Source organism: Alligator mississippiensis, chromosome 6 (genome assembly GCF_030867095.1).
Source record: "Alligator mississippiensis isolate rAllMis1 chromosome 6, rAllMis1, whole genome shotgun sequence".
Taxonomy (NCBI): Eukaryota; Metazoa; Chordata; order Crocodylia; family Alligatoridae; genus Alligator; species Alligator mississippiensis.
In genome coordinates this window covers 21,172,107-21,193,921 of record NC_081829.1, presented here as the reverse complement: position 1 = coordinate 21,193,921, position 21,815 = coordinate 21,172,107, and the positions used below count along the sequence as shown (strand labels likewise).

General features: G+C 47.6%; 1 protein-coding gene across 5 annotated transcripts in view; it reads right to left on the bottom strand.

The window, feature by feature from the left end:
• Positions 1-21,815, bottom strand: part of MAPK8 (mitogen-activated protein kinase 8) — a 144,424-nt gene that overhangs the window by 109,718 nt on the left and 12,891 nt on the right. For all 5 annotated transcript variants that reach the window (XM_059729696.1, XM_059729695.1, XM_059729697.1 and 2 more), the window contains exon 2: positions 19,031-19,105. The gene's annotated coding sequence lies outside the window, so the exon portion shown is untranslated. The remainder of the gene's footprint in view (positions 1-19,030; positions 19,106-21,815) is intronic.

Sequence of the window (21,815 nt, the reverse complement as noted above, 5' to 3'; positions counted from 1 at the left end):
TCAGGCTCATTCCCTTTCAGGCATGGACCACATGCAAGCTCCATCCCCTGCCTGGCCAATCAGCAGTAGCACAGCTCCAGCCCCTGGATGCTGCTGTGTAGCTTGGAGCTGTGTTGGTTTGGAGCTTGTATGTGCTTAAAACTGGTGCCACACTTCATAGTAAGCAAGTAGGGAAAGGCTTTGGATGCATGGAGCAAGCCAGGAGAACAGGCCTGGGAGGGGAGCAGAGGCAAAGGCTGCAGGGAACAGGCAGAACAGAACCTGCAGGGGGGCAGAGGCGTTAGGAGGGAAGGGGTAAAGGTTGTAGGGAACAGGCAAACTTTTTCCATACACAGAATCTAACTATTGAAGGAGGGACCTTAAATTCAAAGTCATCTTGGATTCAGATAAATACAGTACATCTGGTGGAATCTTTTCTGCTCCAAAGGAGACTCTCTAAGGTATCAAAAATCCAGACTGTGAGATGAAGGGAGAGTAAGTCTGGGCGAAGCATTCCTTCTCTGACCTGAGGGTAAGAGGCAGAAATCTAGGGTCCCTTAATCTCAGCAAAGAACCTGGTAACAAAAGCTCTTTTGCATGGAGGATCCTAACCAGGACTTGGCAATTTTGGGGGGGCAGAGTACCAAAAGCACCAGCAACCTTGACTTGTAAGATGCTGGCATGCCAGGGCCAGGCAGCAGGGGAGCTGTGAAGGTCCGGATCCTTGTGGCTGCACAGCCCCAGCCCCGTTCCTGCAGTCTGCCCCAAGGCCAAGCAAAATGCCTGTGTACGCCATGCTCCAGCACCCATTCCACAGGTTGCCCACCCCTGGTGTAAATGCTATCATCCAAGCCAATTCCTCTTTCATCTTGTAGAGCAGGGGTTCCCAATGCATGGTACAGGTACCACCAGTGGTGCACACACCTGTCAGTGATACACATTAACAGATTTATTACAATTACTTTATCTGACAAAAAATTGCTGGTGGTACTTAAGGCTGCATCATTTTAAACTGGTGGTGCACAATCGGTCAGATTTTGGGAACCACTATTGTAGAGAAAGGGGTAGCAGCAAACTCATCCAGCCCCACAGGCCAAATGAAGATCTTTGAGATGGTCTGTGGGCAGGGAAATTCTGGTGGGGCACTGTGTGCAGTGTGCTCCCCGTGCTGTAAGCACTCTGTACCAGCCAATGTTCCCTCTAAGGTGTAGCGGTCCATAAGCACACTGCTTCGGTCCCACCTCCCCATTTCAGCATGGCGCAGACCACCGGTAAGTATCCCACAGTAAGTGTCCAGGTGGAAGCAGGCAGGGTTCAGCCACCAAACGAAGGTAAGGCTCCTCAATCCTCATGCAGGACAGGCAGCAGCTCCTCCCCGAGGCGAGGCAAGGGCGGGACTGGCGCAGGCTCTGCTGGCTCTGGGGAACTGCTCTGTGGGCTCTGCCAGCTCCAGGGAACTATTCTGCTCCCCCGCATCACCTCGGGGAGCAAGGAAGCACATAGCATCAGGGCTAGGGAGTGGAGCAGTTCCCCGGAGCCGGCAGAGCCTGCACCAGTTCTAGCCTCCGTCCCCACCTTGTTTCACTGGGGGAGGAGCCACTGCCTGCTCTATGTGAGGCCCTGCCGGCTCCAGGGAACTGCTCTGCTGGCTCCAGGAGGCGATGCAGGGGAGCGGAGCAGTTCCCTAGAGCCAGTGGAGCCCATCCCTGTCCCCGCCCCTGCTTCGCCTCAGGGAGGAGCTGCTGCCTGCCCTGCACAAGGAGTGAGGAGCTTACTTCCAGTAAATGTCCCATGCAGTGCCTCTGCTGCAGTCCGCACCCAGCTCCTCTCTGGGCGGGTGTGCAGTCTTAAAGTTGGGGCACGGCAAGATTTTTACTTGTGCGCAGCCAGGCATGCATGCACCTTAGAGGGAACACTGGTACCAGCCACACTCTGGGGCTTGTGTTACCTGTGGCACAGGGGGCTGGCATGGGACATGTTTCATGCAGTACCCAAATGGCCTGGCCCCAAGCACTGGTTCAGGGTAGTCAGGATAGAATCCCAGGCCATCCCTGCCTTCCAGAGCCAGTGCACACGGCTATCCAGCAGGGTACTATATGTAGCACACGGGGGACAGGAATACAGAAGTGTTCCTGCCCAATGGATAAGGAAAGAAAGTATTGGCAGAGGTTTCCTTTGAAGCAAAAAAACTAGTATTTCCTGTTGCCTGAAATGTGCTACGATGAGGCTGTGGAGTGCCGGAACTTTTGATGCTTTTTGCACAGTTCCAAGGAACGGCAGGCCAGCAGAGTGGTTATGCCAGGAGAGCAGGACTGCCCATGTATGCTTCTAGATGGAATAAGACTAGTAGTTCATTTTCTTCCTAGGAACTGTGAATGAACTCCAAAGGAGCATAAGGTGACCCTAGAATTCTAAGCCATATGGAATATTTCATCAGTTTTCATACCAGACGGCTTTGAATCCTCAAAGGTCCTGAACAGCATTTTAGACCTTTTCAGGAAAAGCACAATGTCTGCAGAAGAACTGTCTCCTCACAGTATCACGAGGGGAGCTGATGACAGCACTTAAGATTTGCTGGGGATAATGCATTGCAAAGGTGGCCAACTTGCAGCAGAGATGCCATAAGTAGCAGAGGCAACCTGTGTGTGGCATAGGGTAGATCAGGAAGGGGACAGGCAGCAGAGCAGCAAATAGGGTATGAAGCAGAAAGCAAAGCAGTAAATCAGGCAGAGAGCACATGCCTGGGAGCGAAAACAAAGCAACATGAGGCAGCAGAAGGGGACTGGAGTGGCACTTGGGGAGGATGCAAAACTGATTTGCGACACTTCCCAAAATGGTTAGTCCCCATTGATGTATTAGATATCCACCTACTTCAGACGAAACGAAACATTTCTTGCATCAACAGAAACAGCATTTTCATTCATTTTCTCCGCGTAGCTCAGAGTGGTGTTTCACATAAAGATCAGTGCAGCCTAATTATTTGATTCCAGTTCCATAGTAGTCAACATCTTTTTATAGCTCTTAAACAGGTAGTCTATGAAAGGGATAGTAGGTCTTTCTCAAATTTTTATAATTGCTGTAACCATTTTGATAGAGTTTCCTTAAATTCTGAATCCTTCTTATTTTAGAATAGGTAAATGTTAAGGTATTTCTAAGAATTACAATTCCCATGTTCAACATAATTACACTGAAATTATGCTAGTAAAATTGTTATTACTAAATTAACAGAATATCTACATGTACATCTACAAGCCTGGATACCGCATTAAGATAGCCCCTGAAGCCTTTTAAAGTTACAAAAAGTGGAGAGCAAGTGGGTCCTGAAGTGTTTCTGTACTGTCCATCCTCCATTTTAACCTCCCCCTTTCCCCCCACAAACACGCATCCTTTCTCATTCCTCCAATGGTTGCAGTTACTCAGTGACTCCTATGGAGGAAGATAAATCTTAGTCTGAAGTCAGGTAGAAAGAAGGAGATATTTGTATCTTATATAAACCAGCTGAATCAGACACGTATTGCATAAGCTCTCAGAAGAAGAGGAGGACTTCATCAGATGCATCAGACAGCATCTGATAAAGTAAGCCTGCTTCTTATGAAAGCTTATGCTATACATTTCTGATCAATTAGTCTATACGATGCAAATCTACCCTGTCTTCTCCTATGGAGGGAGCCAATGAGGCAGCTGGTGAACATAAGAATTACCATTTCTGTAGATTTTTGTTTTTGCGGGGGTGGGCAGGGAGATTGTTGACTGACTGCCAGGAGCAGTCTCCCACAGGAAAGGAAATGCACTCACTTCCCAGGCAGAGCTCTTTATTAGTAGCTGCCAGTAAGTAGCCTGCAGCCTCTTACCTCTTTGAGGTCTGCTTCATGCTACTCTCAGCTCCCCTTCTTGCATGTATAAATATAAAACTCCAGGGAGATGATATGCTCCTGTGCCATCCAACCAAGGCTCCTTAGGGGTTATTTTTTAAGGGGATATTTCTGGTCCTGGAGGCAGGAACTATACACTGGGAGTGTTACCTCAAATTACTTTTATAGAAAAACTGTCAGAGATGTCAGGGTAGCAGACACTGTACGAACAGTAGAGCCAGGAAAAATATCTGAACCCCACTTCAAATGCCAGAAGCCTAGGTAGGGTAAAAGTGACAATGCACTGCTATTCATTCCAATGGGAATTCAAACTAGGGTGCAGAATGTAAATGAAATTAATACTGAGCATTCTTATATGTCTGTCACTTGGATTCCCTGTATCAAATCTACATTCAAATACTAACTGCTAGCAAGTCGCACTGAAATCTAAATATAGCTATGCTTTGGCAATAATACAAATCATCATGTTTTGCCAGTTCAATGCAACCTATGAAATAGCTAAATATTAAGCCGAAACAATACTGGAGGGGGTGCACATGCACTTCAGGGTGAAAGGGAAGAAGACCAGGAAAAGTATATAAAGGAAGGAAAAAAGAAACTGAATTAAATATATTTAGATATACTGTTACATTAATTAAGAGTTTGAATCAGATGTTCACTTCTATACTTTGCATAATCCCAAACAGCCCAAAATAGCCTCTGCAGCAATTAGACTTCTCTGCGACTGCTTGCCCATGGAGAAATGTCTAAGAATGACATCAATAAAATTAAGACAATAACTATCTGAATATTAGAGTCATTGTCATTCCCCGTGAAGGCAACAATGCAAGGCTCAATCCAGACACACAGAGCAGCTGTTGGTAAAACACTACTTGGCCAGCTGGCCTAGATGGAGCCACCACAGCTCAAAAAAAAATATTTCAAACACAGCTCCCTGCAAAGTGAAATTGGGCCATTTTAGACAGTACTTTCCTCAAGTACCTATTTAGGCAGGATCAAAAAACAAATTGTTACAAATCAGGCATGGAAAACCTGCTTACAGCTTGTTACTGAGAGTACAAGTGGGGGAAGGGTTTGTCATTTTAAGGTGGTACTACTACATATAAGTCATCAGTGCAAGCTTTTCAAATTAGAGCTTGCATCTAAATTGTGTTAAGCAAGTACACAAGTTGCATTCACAAAAACAAAAAAGCCAAATTTCTTAATGTACCTCTAAAACTATGGAACAGTTCCTTCAAAGTCCTTAGAAAAATGAGACAGCTGCTTTGCCTACACAACACTTGATGAGTTCTTTAATTTGCCACATAAGCTTTTGCTTGAGGCTTGTGCAGAGTCCTTCACAATTGTGGCTATTTAGACTTTGAGACCTACTTTGGGTTCAGCAGAAATTAAAATGGTAAATAATGAAACCACAAGGACAGCAGCTAACTGTAAAACTGAAAGATCATTTAAGAGACATCACTTTTCTAAACCAAGTATTTTTCCCAGCTTCTTCATTTATGGAGTCCTCTTTAATCACGTTCCAGCAGATCCACCTTCCCCTCCTAATCCTGTTCCATACAAGTCTCAGAAATACCATATTTTCTTGAAACAACACCCCCCCCCCCCAAACAAAACACCTTTTTTGGGGGAAGGCAGAACAATGACAAAAATATTTTTCCAGAGTTATGGTTGAACAGAGCAGAGACAGAGTCTAATCTTTAGCTCACTTATCCACTCTTTCTTGCTTAAATAAAAACTAAAGCTGTAGCAGCTGCTAAAGGCTGTCTCCATGGGTGGATCTATGCTTCTGAAGAACTAAAGAGTCTCCAGGGCTATGAAACAGCAGAAGAGAGATCAGAAGCAGCTAGCAGACACTAAAATTGCCACAGGAAAGGTTAGTTTGATTAATGGAACATCAAGACCATTTAAAAGCAAGACGATTATTAACATCTTTGGAATGGAGAGCAATGAGCCATGAACTCAGGAGCAAGCAAAATATGGCCTGTGGGCCAGATCTGATCCAACTGGCTGGATCCAGCCTGCACCTGCTCTGTGATGCTCCACATGGGGCCAAGCCCACCCGCTCCCACCAAGACAGCCCACACCGCACACCCACCGGCACTCTGACCAGTGCGTGCATCTTTTGGCTGTTCCCAGTGTGCTGCTCTTCTCCCCTCGCCTCCAGCAGGAGCTGCAGAGCTGAAGCTTCCTCCCCACCTACCCAGAGCAGCACAGCAGTGGCAGGAGCAGGAGGAGGAGCTGCTGCTGGAAGTGAGGGGAGCAGAGCAGCACCTGGCCAGCTGCAGCCGCACCAGGAACAGCCCCACCATGCGGGCCGGGACCTGGGCCCCTCGCCTCCAGTGGTAGTTCCTGCTCCTGCTCCACCGCTTCAAGTGGGGGGGGAGCTTCAGCCAGACAGCTCCTAACCCAGCATTTGGGGCTTTGGCTCCAGGTCCCAGCCACTTTTACCTGCTCTGCCTCCCCACCCAAAGGTGGCTCCTCATCATGCCAGGTGGGTGGAGCAGGTAGAAGGTAGCCAAGAACTGTAGCCAGAGCCCCATGTGCTGGGGCAGGAACCTCCCAGCTGAAGCTTTCTCCCCCACCCCACTCAGAGCAGTGCAGCAGGAGCAGGAGCTGCCGCTGAAAGCGAGGGGAACAGAACAGCCCTGCCTGCCTGGGCCCCAGCCAGCACTCTTCTCAGTGTGGCTGCAGCTGGCCGGGTGCTGATCTGCTCCCTTCCCTTTCAGTGGCAGCTCCTCCTCCTCCCAACTCCTGCCCCTGCTGCCACTGATGCCAGACAGGCAGGTGGGCAGGCAGGGAAGCTTCAGCTGAGCAGTTCCCGCTGGAGGTGAGGGGAGAGGAGCAGAGCAGCACCTAGCCGAAGCTGTGCGCTGGCCAGAAGCTGTGCACTGGCCAGGGTTGAGCTGGTGGGCACAGGCTGCTATGGGCAAGGCTTGGCCCCATGTAGAGCACTGTGGGGGCAACCATGGACTACACCACCCAAGCAAGCTCTGGGCACACACCCCCACTTCCTTCCACCCCCCGCTGGCTCCCAGGACCTAGTACCCAGGCAGCCCCCCCACACACACACAGACACACCCCACACATCCCCATATACATCTCACCCCCCGCCCCTCCCCCGAGGCAGACTGTGCAGGAAGCAGATCATGGCTTTGTCTGGGCCCCAGCTCTGAGCTATCACCGCCTCATGGCCAGCCCCATGATCCCAGACTCGCCCACCTGTCCCACTCTGAAACACTGTTCCCCTCACACCCAAAACCCCATAGCATGTTTTGGTGACTTGTTGCACATGCGAGGGGAGACAGAAGGGGAAGACAGCGGAGGGGTCTGCTGACCTAGCTCACAACAACTCATCAAAAGTGCCTATGTGGCTTACAGGCCTAGATAACTGTCCCCCACCTCCCTCCGCATTACCTAAACTGACTTCCTCAGCTGCCTGAATAAGTAATGCCACTGCACTGTGGAGTAGGAATCAAAACAGAGGAGGAGAAAATCAGTTTCCTTGCTTGAGACATGCACCCCAATTTTGGAGGGCTGATTTTTGGGGAAAACGTGCATGCAGTATGCAAGTAAATATAGTCTATCTTGTAAAATACCAGGAGGCACCTGAAGAAGGGTGTTTGTACCTGAAAGTTTGCAAAGAACAATTATTCCAACTATTCAGCTGGTCTAATAAAAGATGTCACACATCTATCCAAAGAACCTTGTCTGCCTATTGTCCTTAGACCAACATGGCTACAACCAACAACCCAGTACGCCCTCTACATACTAATCAAATAACTACTAATTAAAAGAAATATCTGTAGTTGCTCCTAACACTGGGGCAACTAGTGCTTTCACAACACTTAGCTGCAACATGTGCTATGGACCCCTAGAGACCCACCAACACCAACTTCTGCAAGCAGTAAGCAGCAAAAGCAAGACATTTTGAGCAAGGGAGCAAAAAATTCCACCATGTTGTCCTGTAATAGTTATGTGTCAGAGTACAACCAAGCATGTAAAACCTGTGAAACATTCTCCTTGGCCATAGGCCACTATCCTAAATCATTGTACATCATTCTTACTGTTTGCATAACCTGTGTTTTAACTTTTCATCCAATTCCAAGTAAACTAAAGATGCTTAAAGTGGAAGAATGGCAACTTTCTTCTTTTCAGTAGTATTTGTGTGGCCATTCTGTATTTTTCTCCCTAACAGATGCATAAGCCTCTCACCCATAATTTGGAAACAAAAGCAACACACACCAACACACTGTGCGTACACACACACACACAGACATCAATTAAGATCTGAAAACCCATTTGCTGAGAAGATGGGAAGGAGGGGGAATAACTGATAAAAAAATTTAAAAAATAGATAGGATTTAGGTGCAAAACAGGATGATGTCACAGGTATCCTTGGCAAATAATACAGGTGATGTCTGGTCCAGTCTAGAATTCACACTGTACAACTTTTAATCTGAGCAGCAAGCACATGAAGTCCAGGAAAGTGTCACTATTTTAAGTGTTTAAAAACATCACATGGTTTAGGGTGAAGGAGCTATACAATGTGCAATTAAAAATCCAAAGTTTATAGCCATTATGTTGCAGTGTTGTTGGTGGTAGCCATGTTGGTCTAAGACATAGGTAGGCAAGGTTCTTTGGGTAGATGTGATATCTTTTATCAGACCAACTGAGTAGTTGGAAAAAAGTTATTTGCAAGCTTTATGTTGATCTCTATGTTGATTTTTAATTCAGCCTGAAAACAGCCTAGTCAGCTACAATGACTAAGAGTAGACAAACAAGTATTAATTGTTGACTGACAAATAATAACTAGAGTGTATTTTCTGTTTCTGAATTTGGAAGTTTATGCAATCATTTGTGAAGCTCGTACAAGGATAACAGATTCTGAACAGTCAGATACGCACAAGAACAATTCTTACTGACGATATTTAATATTAAATTAAGAATTCTAATAAGTTGCAACCTGCAATTCTCTTTTAAACTGGCTTAACTATTAGGGGTGCACGGACAGAGATTTTCTCGGCCAATACCAATGGCGAATTTTTAACAAGCCATATCAGCTGATACCAATCTGACTGCTGATATTTGGCCTGTCAAGCTTGGAGAGCAGCATCCTGCTGCTTCCCAGGAGCCCGCACCTGAGACATTGTGGAGAAGATCCCTAAACTCCTCTAGCCCACTGACCACCATCCCGTGCTCCTTATCCATGTGGGCACCAATGACACAGCTTGGAGCGCTCCCAGCCGGGTCATGAGGCGCTACAGGGACTTGGGAGTGGGGATAAAGGGTCTCATGGTGCAGGTGGCATTTTCTTCAATCCTCCCAGTCTCGGGCTACAGGCTGAGGAGGGAGAGGAGGATCCAGGTAGTGAACCAAAGACTGCAGTGCTGGTGTCATTGGGAAGGCTTTGGCTTCCATGACCACAGTCTGCTCTTTGGTGAGAGAGGCAGCAAGCTGCTGGGAAGGGACAGCCTCCACCTCTCTCCGCTGGGGAGGAGGCTCTTCTCAGCAAGACTGGCTGACCTGCTTCACCGGGCTTTAACCTAAGCCTACCGGGGAATTGGGGGACTACTGCCACTAATGGCCTACTGGGCAACCCCTGCAATGACAGCAGGCCTAAGCACTTAAGGGAGCCCACCCCTGGATCAATCTGTGGGCAAAGCAAGGGCCCCTAAGGGGACACTTGCCTACCTGTACACGAATGCCAGAAGCTTGGGGAATAAGCAGGAGGAACTCTGTCCTCCTGCTTAACACAAATAATTACAACAGCATAGGGATACCAGAGACCTGGTGGGACTCCACCCATGACTGGAACACAGGTATACACGGCTATATCCTGTACAGGAAAGACAGTAGACAAAAGGAGCAGGGGTGTAGCTCTCTATGTCAAGGAGAGCTATGAGTCCCTGCAAACCGATATTGGCAACCAGGGCGGACAACTGGAGACCCTCTGGGTTAAAATCCGTGGGGAACACGGCACAGGGGACACAATGGTGGGAGTCTACTACAGAACTCCCACCCAAAGTCAAAAGCTTGATCAGGAGTTCACCAGGGAATTGGCTGAGGCCACTGGTCCATGGTTGTCATGGGAGACTTCAACTACTCAGATATCTTGTGGGAAGAGCACTCGGCTAAATCCGAGCAGTCACAAAGCTTCCTATCACCCATGGATGACCTCTATCTGACTCAAGAAGTCTATGGGCCAATGAGAGATAAAGCACTGCTCGACCTGGTACTGGCAACTGGGGACGACCTAATCAGCGACCTAACGATCGATGGGAAGCTAGGCGACAGTGACCATGAGCTGATCACCTTCACCATCCACCGTAAAGCTGGCAAGTCAGTCACCACTACAGAAACCCTTGACTTTAGGAAAGCTGACTTTGACAAGCTCAGGTGGCTCACTGGTGAGGCCCTAAGGGACCAAGACCGCAAGGGGACGGGAGTTCAGGAAGAGTGGTTGCTCCTCAAGGGAGCAATCCTCAATGCACAAGTTCAGGCTATTCCATCTCAGAGGAAAGGCAGTAAAAGGGCAAGGCAGCCCCCTTGGCTCTCCAGGGAACTAGCAGACCTCCTGCACATAAAAAGAAAGGCCTACAAAGGCTGAAGGATGGGATCCACCTACACAAAGAAATAGTCCACACTGGTCTGGTCCTGCAGGGAACTACCACAAAAGCCAAGACTGCAACGGAACTCCAACTAGTTACAAGTATCAAAGAGAATAAAAAGTCCTTTTTCAGATATGTGGGGAGCTGGAGGAAAAGCAAGGGCAACATCTGACTCCTGCTAAACCAGATGGGACAACTGACAACTGATGCCCAGGAAAAAGCCAAACTATTAAATGGGTACTTTGCGTCCTTCTTTCTTCAGTCCCATGGGATGCCCTTGCCCATAACGGGACAGGGAGGTCCGGGTGAGGGAGATTCCCTGCTGACCTCATAAAGGAACATCTTGAGAGGCTGGACACCTTCAAGTCAGCCAGCCCTGGCAACCTACACCCCAGGGTACTCAAGGAGCTGGCTAGCATCATAGCCCAGCCCCTGGCACAGATTTTCGAGAACTCCTGGCACTCTGAAGTGCCCGACTGGAAGAAAGCCAATGTGGTGCCTATCTTCAAGAAAGGGAGGAAACTGGATCTGGCAAACTACAGGCCCAGCAGCCTGACCTCTATCCTGGGCAAGGTCTTGGAAAAGATTATCAAAGAGGCCATCCTTAACAGACTAGCTGATGGCAATATCCTGAGGGATATTGGACGAGGGAGTCAAATGTACTCTGTCCAAGTTTGCAGATGACACAAAGCTATGGGGAGAAGTGGACACGCCGGAGGGCAGGGAACAGCTGCAAGCAGACCTGGATAGGTTGCACAAGTGGGCAGAAAACAACAGGATGCAGTTCAACAAGGAGAAATGCAAAGTGCTGCACCTAGGGAGGAAAAATGTCCAGCACACCTACAGCCTAGGGAATGACCTGCTGGGTGGCACAGAGGTGGAAAGGGATCTTGGAGTCCTAGTGGACTCCAAGATGAACATGAGTCGGCAGTGTGACGAAGCCATCAGAAAAGCCAATGGCACTTTATCGTGCATCAGCAGATGCATGACGAATAGGTCCAGGGAGGTGATACTTCCCCTCTATAGGGTGTTGGTCAGACCGCAGTTGGAGTACTGCGTGCAATTCTGGGCGCCGCACTTCAAGAAAGATGCGGATAACCTGGAGAGGGTACAGAGAAGGGCAACTCGTATGGTCAAGGGCCTACAGACCAAGCCCTACGAGGAGAGACTAGAGAAACTGGACCTTTTCAGCCTCCGCAAGAGAAGGTTGAGAGGCGACCTTGTGGCTGCCTTTAAGTTCATCATCATCACGGGGGCACAGAAGGGAATTGGTGAGGATTTATTCACCAAGGCGCCCCCGGGGGTTACAAGAAACAATGGCCACAAGCTAGCAGAGAGCAGATTTAGACTGGACATTAGGAAGAACTTCTTCACAGTTCGAGTGGCCAAGGTCTGGAACGCGCTCCCAAGGGAGGTGGTGCTCTCCCCTACCCTGGGGGTCTTCAAAAGGAGGTTAGACGAGTATCTAGCTGGGGTCATCTAGACCCAGCACTCTTTCCTGCTTATGCAGGGGGTCGGACTTGATGATCTATTGAGGTCCCTTCCGACCCTAACATCTATGAATCTATGAGGGATACCCAGCATGGGTTTGTTGCGGGTAGGTCTTGCTTGACCAATCTCATTTCCTTCTATGACCAGGTGACTTATTACCTGGACAAGGGAGAGGAGATTGATGTCATATATCTTGACTTCAAAAAAGCCTTCGATCCGGTATCCCATGATCACCTCTTGGCAAACTGGCCAACTGCAGCCTCGGGTCCACCACGATCCGCTGGCTGGGGAATTGGTTCCGTGGTCCGCCCCAGAAGGTGGTGTTTGACAGAAGTCAATCATCGTGGTGCCCTGTGACCAGTGGGATCCCTCAAGGCTCTGTCCTTGGACCTGTATTGTTCAACATCTTCATTAATGATGTGGACATTGGAGTCAGAAGCAGACTGGCCAAGTTCAGAGGTTACCAAACTCTGGGGTAAAGCATCCACACCTGAGGACAGGAGGGCGATCCAGGATGACCTTGACAGGCTCAGAAAATGGGTGGATGAGAACCTGATGGTATTTAACACCGAAAAATGCAAGGTTCTCCACCTTGGGAGGAAAAACCTGCAGCATCCTTATAGCCTCGGCAGTGCTTACGCTGGCTAGCACTACGGATGAAAAGGACTTGGGGGTCATGACTGACCACAAGATGAACACGAGCCTCCAATGTGATGCAGCAGCTAGTAAAGTGAGCAAAACACTGGTTTGCATCCATAGATGCTTCTCAAGCAAATCCCAGGACATCATTCTCCCATTGTACTTGGCCTTGGTGAGGCCACAGCTGGAGTACTGCATCCAGTTTTTGGCTCCAAAATTCAAAAAGGATGTGGAGAAGCTTGAGAGAGTCCAGAGAAGAGCCACACGCATGATCAGAGGTCAGGAAAACCGACCTTACGATGACAGGCTGAGAGCTATGGGGCTCTTTAGCCTGGAAAAGCACAGGCTTAGGGGTGAACTGGTGGCAACCTATAAGTTTACCAGAGATGTGCACCAGGATCTGAGGGAACTTTTGTTCACCAGAGCACCCCAAGGGATGATAAGGTCGAATGGTTATAAACTACTACAAGACCGTTTCAGGTTGGACATAAAGAAGAATCTCTTTACTGTCCAAGCCTCCAAGGTCTGGAATAGCCTGCCATCAAAGGTGGTTCAAGCACCCACATTGAATGCCTTCAAGAGAAATTTGGATCCTTATCTTGCTGGGATCCTATGACCCCAGCTGACTTCCTGCCCCTTGGGCAGGGGGCTGGACTCAATGATCTTCCAAGGTCCTGTCCAGCCCTAATGTCTATGAAATCTGACTGGTATGTCTGTTGTGGAGGAAGAGGCATGGAGGGGGCAGATGGAGGCCCTTGTGGTGAGGGAGGGAGTGGGGCTGGGGCAGAGGCAGGTGCTGTCCAGCCGGGGCAGGGTGCAGGATGGAGCTGCGGCTTGTCCAGGGGGCAGCTTCTACTGCTGCATGCAACCTGAGAGGGCATGGGGGGCATGTGCCCCTGGATCTGCGTGCGGGGCAAGGATGGGCTGCTGATGTGGGCTGGGGCCGGTGGCAGGGCCAGGCTCTTCCCAGCAGAGGGGCGGGGCTGGGCTGGGCTGGGGCTGCACTCGGGACGGACGGCAGTAATGCTAGGAGGGGGGGCTTCAGTGTGGGCTGAAGCCACCCCAGAATTCACTATAACCCCCCCCATAGCAGCGCTGCTGCCCCAAGCACAGCCCCCACCCAGCCCCTCCGCCAGGAAGAGCCCGGCCCTGCTGCTGGCCCCAGCCCACAGCAGCAGCTCACCCTTGCACAGCGTACAAATCTGGGGCCATACGCCCCCCATACCCTCCTGGGGTGCATGTAGCAGTGGGAACAGCCCCCCCCCCCCCACAATGCCCCTCCAAACAAGCCACTCACGGCTCCGTCCCATGCCCTGCCCCACGGCTGTGCAGCACCTGCCCCAGCCCCAGTCCCTCCCTCACCGCAGGGTCTTCAATCTGGCCCTCCACACCCCTTCCAGCCCCTCACCCTTTCCCCCACAACAGACTTACCAGCTGAACACTGCTCTCCACACTGCCAGGCTGTGCTCCTGCCCACATGCGTGCTGCACTGCAGCTGCGTGCATGCACACAGCATTTATCAGCGACATTATCAGTCACAAAAAAGTCAATTGCCAATAATGTCAATTTTCCTTACATCGGTGCCGATACCATATGGGATTGATGTTTCAGTGCACCTCTATTAACTACAACAACTTCATGGTAGTTTGCACGGTACATTCTCCAGCATGGACAATACTTTTTGCAGGTTACATTCTCAATCCTTAGAATCTTCCATTATAGGTATTAAGATGGACATAGCAAGTTTCATGCTGGAATGACTTACTATCAATGGAACTGTCAATCAATGGTAGCTTGTTATATTTTAGTCTTTAAAGTTGCACCTATTTATAGAGTGGTGAATTACAGTATTGTTTAAAGTTTTCTTTCATATTCAGCCTTATTTAATCATTGCTTAAATTCTGTATAGCCTCACTGTTATTGGAACTTTTCATTTTGCTGGTGTCTGCAATATCAGCTGGCCTTGCCTCTTACAAGCAGCTTATAGCCTTGAGTTTGCTTGCATGATGTTTCTTTCCTTTTCTATCACTGTGAGAAGATTTTCTAACACAACATAGTAATAGTTTTGTTGCCGGCTCCAATTAACTGAACTTGGCACTAACGTGCTGAATCAGAAGGATGAAATGATTGGATACGTTAATGAAAGGTGATAAGGGAGGCCAATGGATAATGCCCAAATTAAGACACCAAAAAAGGCCAAATTAAGAGGTGTGCTCATGATGGGTCTGTTGAACAAAGGATTATGCTGACCGGATAAAATATGGACAATAAGTTGACTGCAGAGAGACCAATCCAGAAGCAAGGAGTCACCAAAGGAGTGAACTTAAAGAAAAGCATAAAAGGGGACAGCAAGAAAGTTAAGTGTGATGTTGTTATCATCATCATAAATCCAGCCTTCAACACCTGGCTGGACAGTCCCAGCCAATGATGCACACTTTGCTTCAGGAACTGAATGGCAGTCTTTTCTGTTAAGCAAAGTAACATCTGGGATTGGGCAATACCATTGTACTAAGTGTTTTTCTATCTCTGAATACAGACACTGCTAAGACTTGTACTAATAAAGTTAGACTTTGATTTTAAGACACTGAGTTGTCTGTGTTCATATTTCATGTTCCATTTAAGGGTTAATTCTGCTTTAACAATCCGTAAAGCACTATCTGGTAGACAGTGGTTGTAACAGAACATGCCTGCAAAGTTTTGAAAAAAATCTGCTCCATTCTCTAATCTTTTCTGTTCTTAATGAAACTTTTCCTAAAAACAGAAAATATTAGACACTAGCACAGATGTTTCAAAAGACTACTGAAATCTAAAGGGAAGCTATTCATTTCACAATTGATTTTAATCCCCACGAGACCAGGATGATACTCAAAATTTACACAGGTTTACAAACACACAATGAACAGCCTGTAAGCTAGCAACTGTAATCTTGAATAAAATGCTTTTTCCTAAGCTTGAGTGTTTTTACAAATTTTGAAACCTATGGCCTGGATAAAGAAAAAAAGGAATGAAAGCCATTAAACAGAGATCACTTTTCCAGAGCAAGCATGATCATGATGGTATACTTAGACTTCAGGAAGGCCTTTGATACGGTATCCCACACCATACTGGTAAACAAGTTAAGAGGCTGTGACTTGGATGACTACACGGTCCGGTGGGTGGTGAATTGGCTAGAGGGTCGTACCCAGAGAGTTGTAGTGGAGGGTTGGTATCAACCTGGAAGGGTGTGAGCAGCGGGGTCCCAAAGGGCTTGGTCCTTGGACCGATACTCTTCAATATCTTCATCAGCGACTTGGACAAGGGAGTGAAGTGTACTCTGTCCAAGTTTGCAGATGACACAAAACTGTGGGGAGAGGTGGACACACCAGAGGGCAGGGAACAACTACAAGCAGACCTGGACAGGTTGGACATATGGGCAGAAAACAACAGAATGCAATTCAACAAAGAGAAATGCAAAGTGCTGAACCTAGGGAGGAAAAATGTCCAGCGTGCCTACTGCCTAGGGAATGACCTGCTTGGTGGAACGGAAGCAGAAAGGGATCTTGGCGTCCTAGTGGACTCCAAGATGAACATGAGTCGGCAGTGTGACGAAGTCATCAGAAAAGCTAATGGCAATTTATCATGCATCAGCAGATGCATGACGAACAGATCCAAGGAGGTGATACTTCCCCTCTATCGGGCGCTGGTCAGACCGCAGTTGGAATACTGCATGCAGTTTTGGGCACCGCACTTCAAGAGGGACGCGGATAACCGAGAGAGGGTCCAGAGGAGGGCCACTCGTATGGTTAAGGGCTTGCAGGCCAAGCCCTATGAGGAGAGACTGGGGCACCTGGACCTCTTCAGCCTCCGCAAGAGAAGGTTGAGAGGCGACCTTGTGGCCGCCTATAAGTTCATCATGGGGGCACAGAAGGGAATTGGTGAGGTTTTATTCACCAAGGCGCCCCCGGGGGTTACAAGAAATAATGGCCACAAGCTAGCAGAGAGCAGATTTAGACTAGACATTAGGAAGAACTTCTTCACAGTAAGAGTGGCCAAGGTCTGGAACGGGCTCCCAAGGGAGGTGGTGCTCTCCCCTTCCCTGGGGGTCTTCAAGAGGAGGTTAGATAAGCATCTAGCTGGGGTCATCTGAACCCAGCACTCTTTCCTGCATATGCAGGGGGTCGGACTCGATGATCTACTGAAGTCCCTTCCAACCCTAGCATCTATGAATCTATGAAAGAGAAGAGTGATCCTAGTACAAAAATCAGAAAAATAAATGCTTTCCTGCACTGCACTGTGCATGACTACAGTATGCTGTCCAATAAAATATCACCACAGATGGTTCTATGACAAATCATATCATCACCAGGTACAAAATGACACTTTGCCAACTGCTGTTTGCAGGTCAGTTTTGTTAAACAAGTTGGGATCAAAATGGTTCCATCAAAAAGATAAGTGTAATTCTACAGTTTGACATTAGGACAGCAGATTTGAAAAAAAAAGATACTCTAAGCAAAATTCTTTTATTGAAAATAAAAACAGAAGAGGGAGAGGACATCCTCCAAGCCCTTAATCCTTTTTCAAATGCAAAGAGGGAGAAGTATAAAGCCCTCTAGAAGCATCTATTTAAATGTTCATTATGGCAGTACTAAATTAAACTATTAGTAAAGTAGCGCTATGTTAGATGATTATTCAGGGTTACTAAATCTCTTTTTGTATGCTGTTCTCAGTTTTACCAGCACACTAAAACCAAATAATTTTAACTGATTTACTACTATTGTCAACATAAGTAAATGGGCAGCTCCTTGACACTTGACAAAGTGTGAATGCCTCCTTATCCAGACTTGAGGAAGAGCACTTGATGCCCAAAAGCTTGCCTAACAGCTCCCCCAACTACACTCTTGATGCAATTAGAGATATCACAAAAATACCTGGACCATTACAGCAGAAGAAATACACCAATTCTCCGTATCCAACAAAGTATATCAGAAGAAAGTCCCAACAGAGCAGTTTCTTCTATGACACCAGCAATTCAAGAGATCTGACTAACTCTTGTACTGATCAAAGAATAAAGGTTTAGCCCATTTCAAGCAGAATTTTATTTTATTTTTCTGTGGTTTCCAATCCTGCAGGCCTGAAGAGAAGTAGGATGAATGCTCATATGAAACACAAGGTAACCAAAGTTGCCAGTCAGTACATTTGATGTCACTGATGACAGAATAACACTAAAGCAGTTTAAGAAGAGGTCTACAATCAATGAACATGAATTTTTACCTCCAGAAGGCATTTACCCTATTTATTTACAGATGAAATTTGGCAAAGAACAAAAGAAACAGAATCCAGAGCTCCCCAATGCAATTTTCACAATTACAAAAGTAAATGTCTATTGGTTCAGAAACATTACCAATAAGGAAGGGTCCCAGAGAAGTAGATGAACATTACAGGAGAGACAGACACCAATAATGAAAAAAACCCTTTAGATTAAAATGAATTATAGCAGTATCTAATCTTTGAAATATTAGCAACTTCTAAAAAAAATTCATTTTAAAATCAAAGTTACTTTATCAAAAAAAAATTCTCTGAAACCTTAGAATATAACTTTGGAGTTGAGTTAGTCAGTCACAGACTTAACTACTTAGTTTATAATTTACTAATGCAATGGATATGGATAGTGTTGTTCATGAAGTCTGTTATCTAAGGTATTTATTAGATTCTTTAAGAGTTAAGGGTTTATAATCCAATTAAAATTCAAGGCATATTATGATGTCATGGACAATACCTTCCTAACTTCTGGCAGTTGCACTGTGTGGAGAAGAGACACACAGAAAAGACTCGACAAAAGCTCAAAAGCTGGCACGAGCCAAGGAAGGAGAAAAGAGCTCCCTGGGAGCCGCGATTCCGGAGCAACTGCTTCGTGAAGCTAGAGCAGCCCCAGAATAAAAAAAGAGACTGAAGACCCAGATGGGGAGAAAGAGAAACACAGGGAGCTGCGGGGAGAACTCCCATGTCCCGAGACCCTGGAGGCTGGGTAGGACAGCCACAGCGGCAGAGAACCAGCAGCCAGCTGACTGAGGAGCTCAATTAAACCAGGAGACACCAGCTGTAAAGGCACCACCGAGCGAAGCAGTGTAAGTGGCAGGAGGATGGCCAAAGGGAAATAAGGGCTAGCAGGGAGCAGTGCAGCTAAGCCCTGGCAACACAAGTACTAATTTTACTTTTGTTCCCTGTTTTGTTTGTTTGATCAACATGCCTGTCTCTCTACAGGTTGGAGAAGTATTATGTCAGGAGAACTTAACAAGGGAAGTTATGCTCCCTGACTGAAAAATAAAACCCCCAGGTGCAAGAGAGAACTAGGGACAGCAGCCTGGAAGAGCTTTATTTCTTTCCTTTTGAATAATTTTCATTTTCGGGGTAAAGTAATGAGGGGGCTTAATCCCAAGAGAGATTAGACCCTGGACTTACCTGTGACTGCAGAAGAAGTTGGGTAGGTCGCATTGACTCTAATATGTTGAGAAGCCTGTCAGGACACACATGACCCTAAAAAATAAAAATAAATTTGCCAGGTAAGAGCGATATAAACAGACAGCGACACAACATCTGGGCGGCACTAGGCAGGGTTGTAGAGGAGGTCAAAGCCCCAGAAGAGACCTATTAGGATACAACGGTGTCAAATGGTGGCTATAAATACCACCTCCAGATGAAAATCATCTTTTAAAATCAAGACGTGGCAGGAGAGAGTTGGCACCACCACCACAGTCAGACAAGTGATCATGATACTGACGGTCATGGTCAGGAAAGTAATTTATTAGAATACCTTACATTTTAACAGAGACGAAACCTTTACACACAGTATTCTACGTTTTCTCCATTTTTTTTACAGTCATATTTGTTCTCATTAATAAGTGTCTTCCTTCCAGAACTGATATTGAATACCGAACAGATGGAGGGCTCTTCAATCTGGGATATTTTCCCTCCAAGACCAAAATACTCAAAACAACTATCCATGACCTTTAAAGAAATGTCAATTGCACCATTCTTGTGCACACTGGGAGTGTCTACACGAGATCCTTAATGCACAGTAGTGCACTGCAGCATGGACAGTGCTAATATGCTACCGTGCAATATTATTAAGCTACTGCGCAGCAGTGTCACTAAAAAGGCATTTGCCAGGGCTACTGCACAGTAACTCTAGTTACTGCACATTTAGTTAGTATTTCATTAAACAAATAAATGAACATGTAGATGCACCCATAGAGGAAAACCTCCAGACCCCACTGGAACTTTTTGGAGAAACTATCAAACTTTAGGCCTCTATCAATATCAAGAAGACTAAAGGGCTCTATCAGCCTATCCTGGGCCATGAATGGAACCCCCTCTTCATATTACTATGGAGGGAAAGACCCTGGAGGCAGACTAGCACTTTCCCTACCTCAGTAGTTACTTCTCTCAAAGAGTGAACATTGACGAGGAGATCCAGCACAGAATCCGGTGCAAAAGTGCCTCCTTTGGGAAATTGCTTCAGTGCATCTTTATTCATCATAATCTCGAGAAAGACACCAAGATCCAGGTCTACACTGCAGTCATCATCCCCACCCTCTTCTATACAGGTACTCCTCACTTAACGACCTACCTGTTTAACGACCGCGCGGACTTACGACCAGCTCTCCGAGCAGTCATCACTCCAAGCAGGTAGGTCGTTAAGGAGTACAGTACCTGTATTGTGGAAACGGCGCACCGCAGGTTCAGCACGGCGGGGCAGACAGCTCCCGCGCTCGCGGCCGGGGCGGGGCGGGGCGCACGGAGCGGGCTTTCCTCGCTGGGGCCGGGGCTGGGGCAGCCCTCAGGCCCCAGCCTACCAGTGTGTGGAGCAGGGGGTGGGTGGAGCTGTATGTGGGAAACGGGGTGGGGGGAGGAAGCAGAAGCAGTCCCTTGCAGGCTGAAACTGACAGCCTACAAGGGAAAAGCCAGCTGTGCTCGTTCAATGAGAGGAGCCCCTGCTCGTGCGCCACAGGTTCAGCATGGCGGGGCGGACAGCTCCTGCACTCGCGGCCCAGACGGGGCGGGGTGCACGGAGCAGGCTTTCCTCGCCGGGGCTCCTCGCTGATCGACCAATTCGCTTAACGACCTAGTCGTGGGAACGGAACGGAACGGAACTCGGCCGTTAAGTGAGGAGTACCTGTGTATAGGAAACGTGGGCAATCTACTGCCGTCATCTCAGGAGCTTAGAGAGGTTTTGCCAAGGATGCCTCTGGAAAATCTGCACATCAAATGGGAAGATTGGCGCAAAAACATCAGCATCCTTGCTGAAGCCATGTTACAAGCATTGAGTCAGGGGTCTTCAAGTACCAGCTTCACTGAACCAGACATTGTGTATGTGAGTACCCAACTCTTGACTCCCAAAACAAGTGCTCTACTCCCAGCTGAGTAACAGCCTGAGATCTCATGGTGGCCAGAGGATACACTGAAGGCATACCTAAGAAAACGGATGCTGATATCAAGAGCTGGGAGGAGCTGGCTGCTGACTGACTCCAAAGTAACAGCAAACTCAATTAAGTGGTAGCCCATTTTGAGATAAAACATCTTGCCCTTGAAACAGAGAAGAGAAAGCAGAGGAAGGAAAATGAAAGAAATCTTGGCCTATGGCCTACTCTTTCCCATGAAAAGACATGCAACTTCTGCAGACGGGTCTCCTCAAGACCCATCAATGAGACATGGTATAGATCATCCTCAAATAGAGGGACTGCCAATGACACAGTATTGTTAAGGAGTCAATAGTTTGTTTAATTTAGATTAGAAGCTTCAAGAAGAAAGCCCAGCCTTTTAAGTTTTACATTTGCTCTCAAGCAAATCCCGGGATGTCATTCCCCCGCTGTACTCAGCCTTGGTGAGGCCGCAGCTGGAGTACTGTGTCCAGTTTTGGGCTCCCCAATTCAAAAAGGATGTGGAGAAGCTTGAGAGGGTACAGAGGAGAGCCACGCGCATGATCAAGTCAGGAAAACAGACCTTATGATGACAGGCTGAGAGCCATGGGGCTATTCAGCCTGGAAAAGCGCAGGCTCAGGGGTGATCTGGTGGCCACCTATAAGTTTATCAGGGGTGCTCATCAGGATCTGGGGGAACATCTGTTCACCAGAGCCCCCCCCCCCCCCCCCCCAAGGGATGACAAGACTGAACAGTCACAAACTCCAGTGTGACCGATTCAGGCTGGACATAAGAAAGAACTTCTTCACTGTCCAAGCCCCCAAGG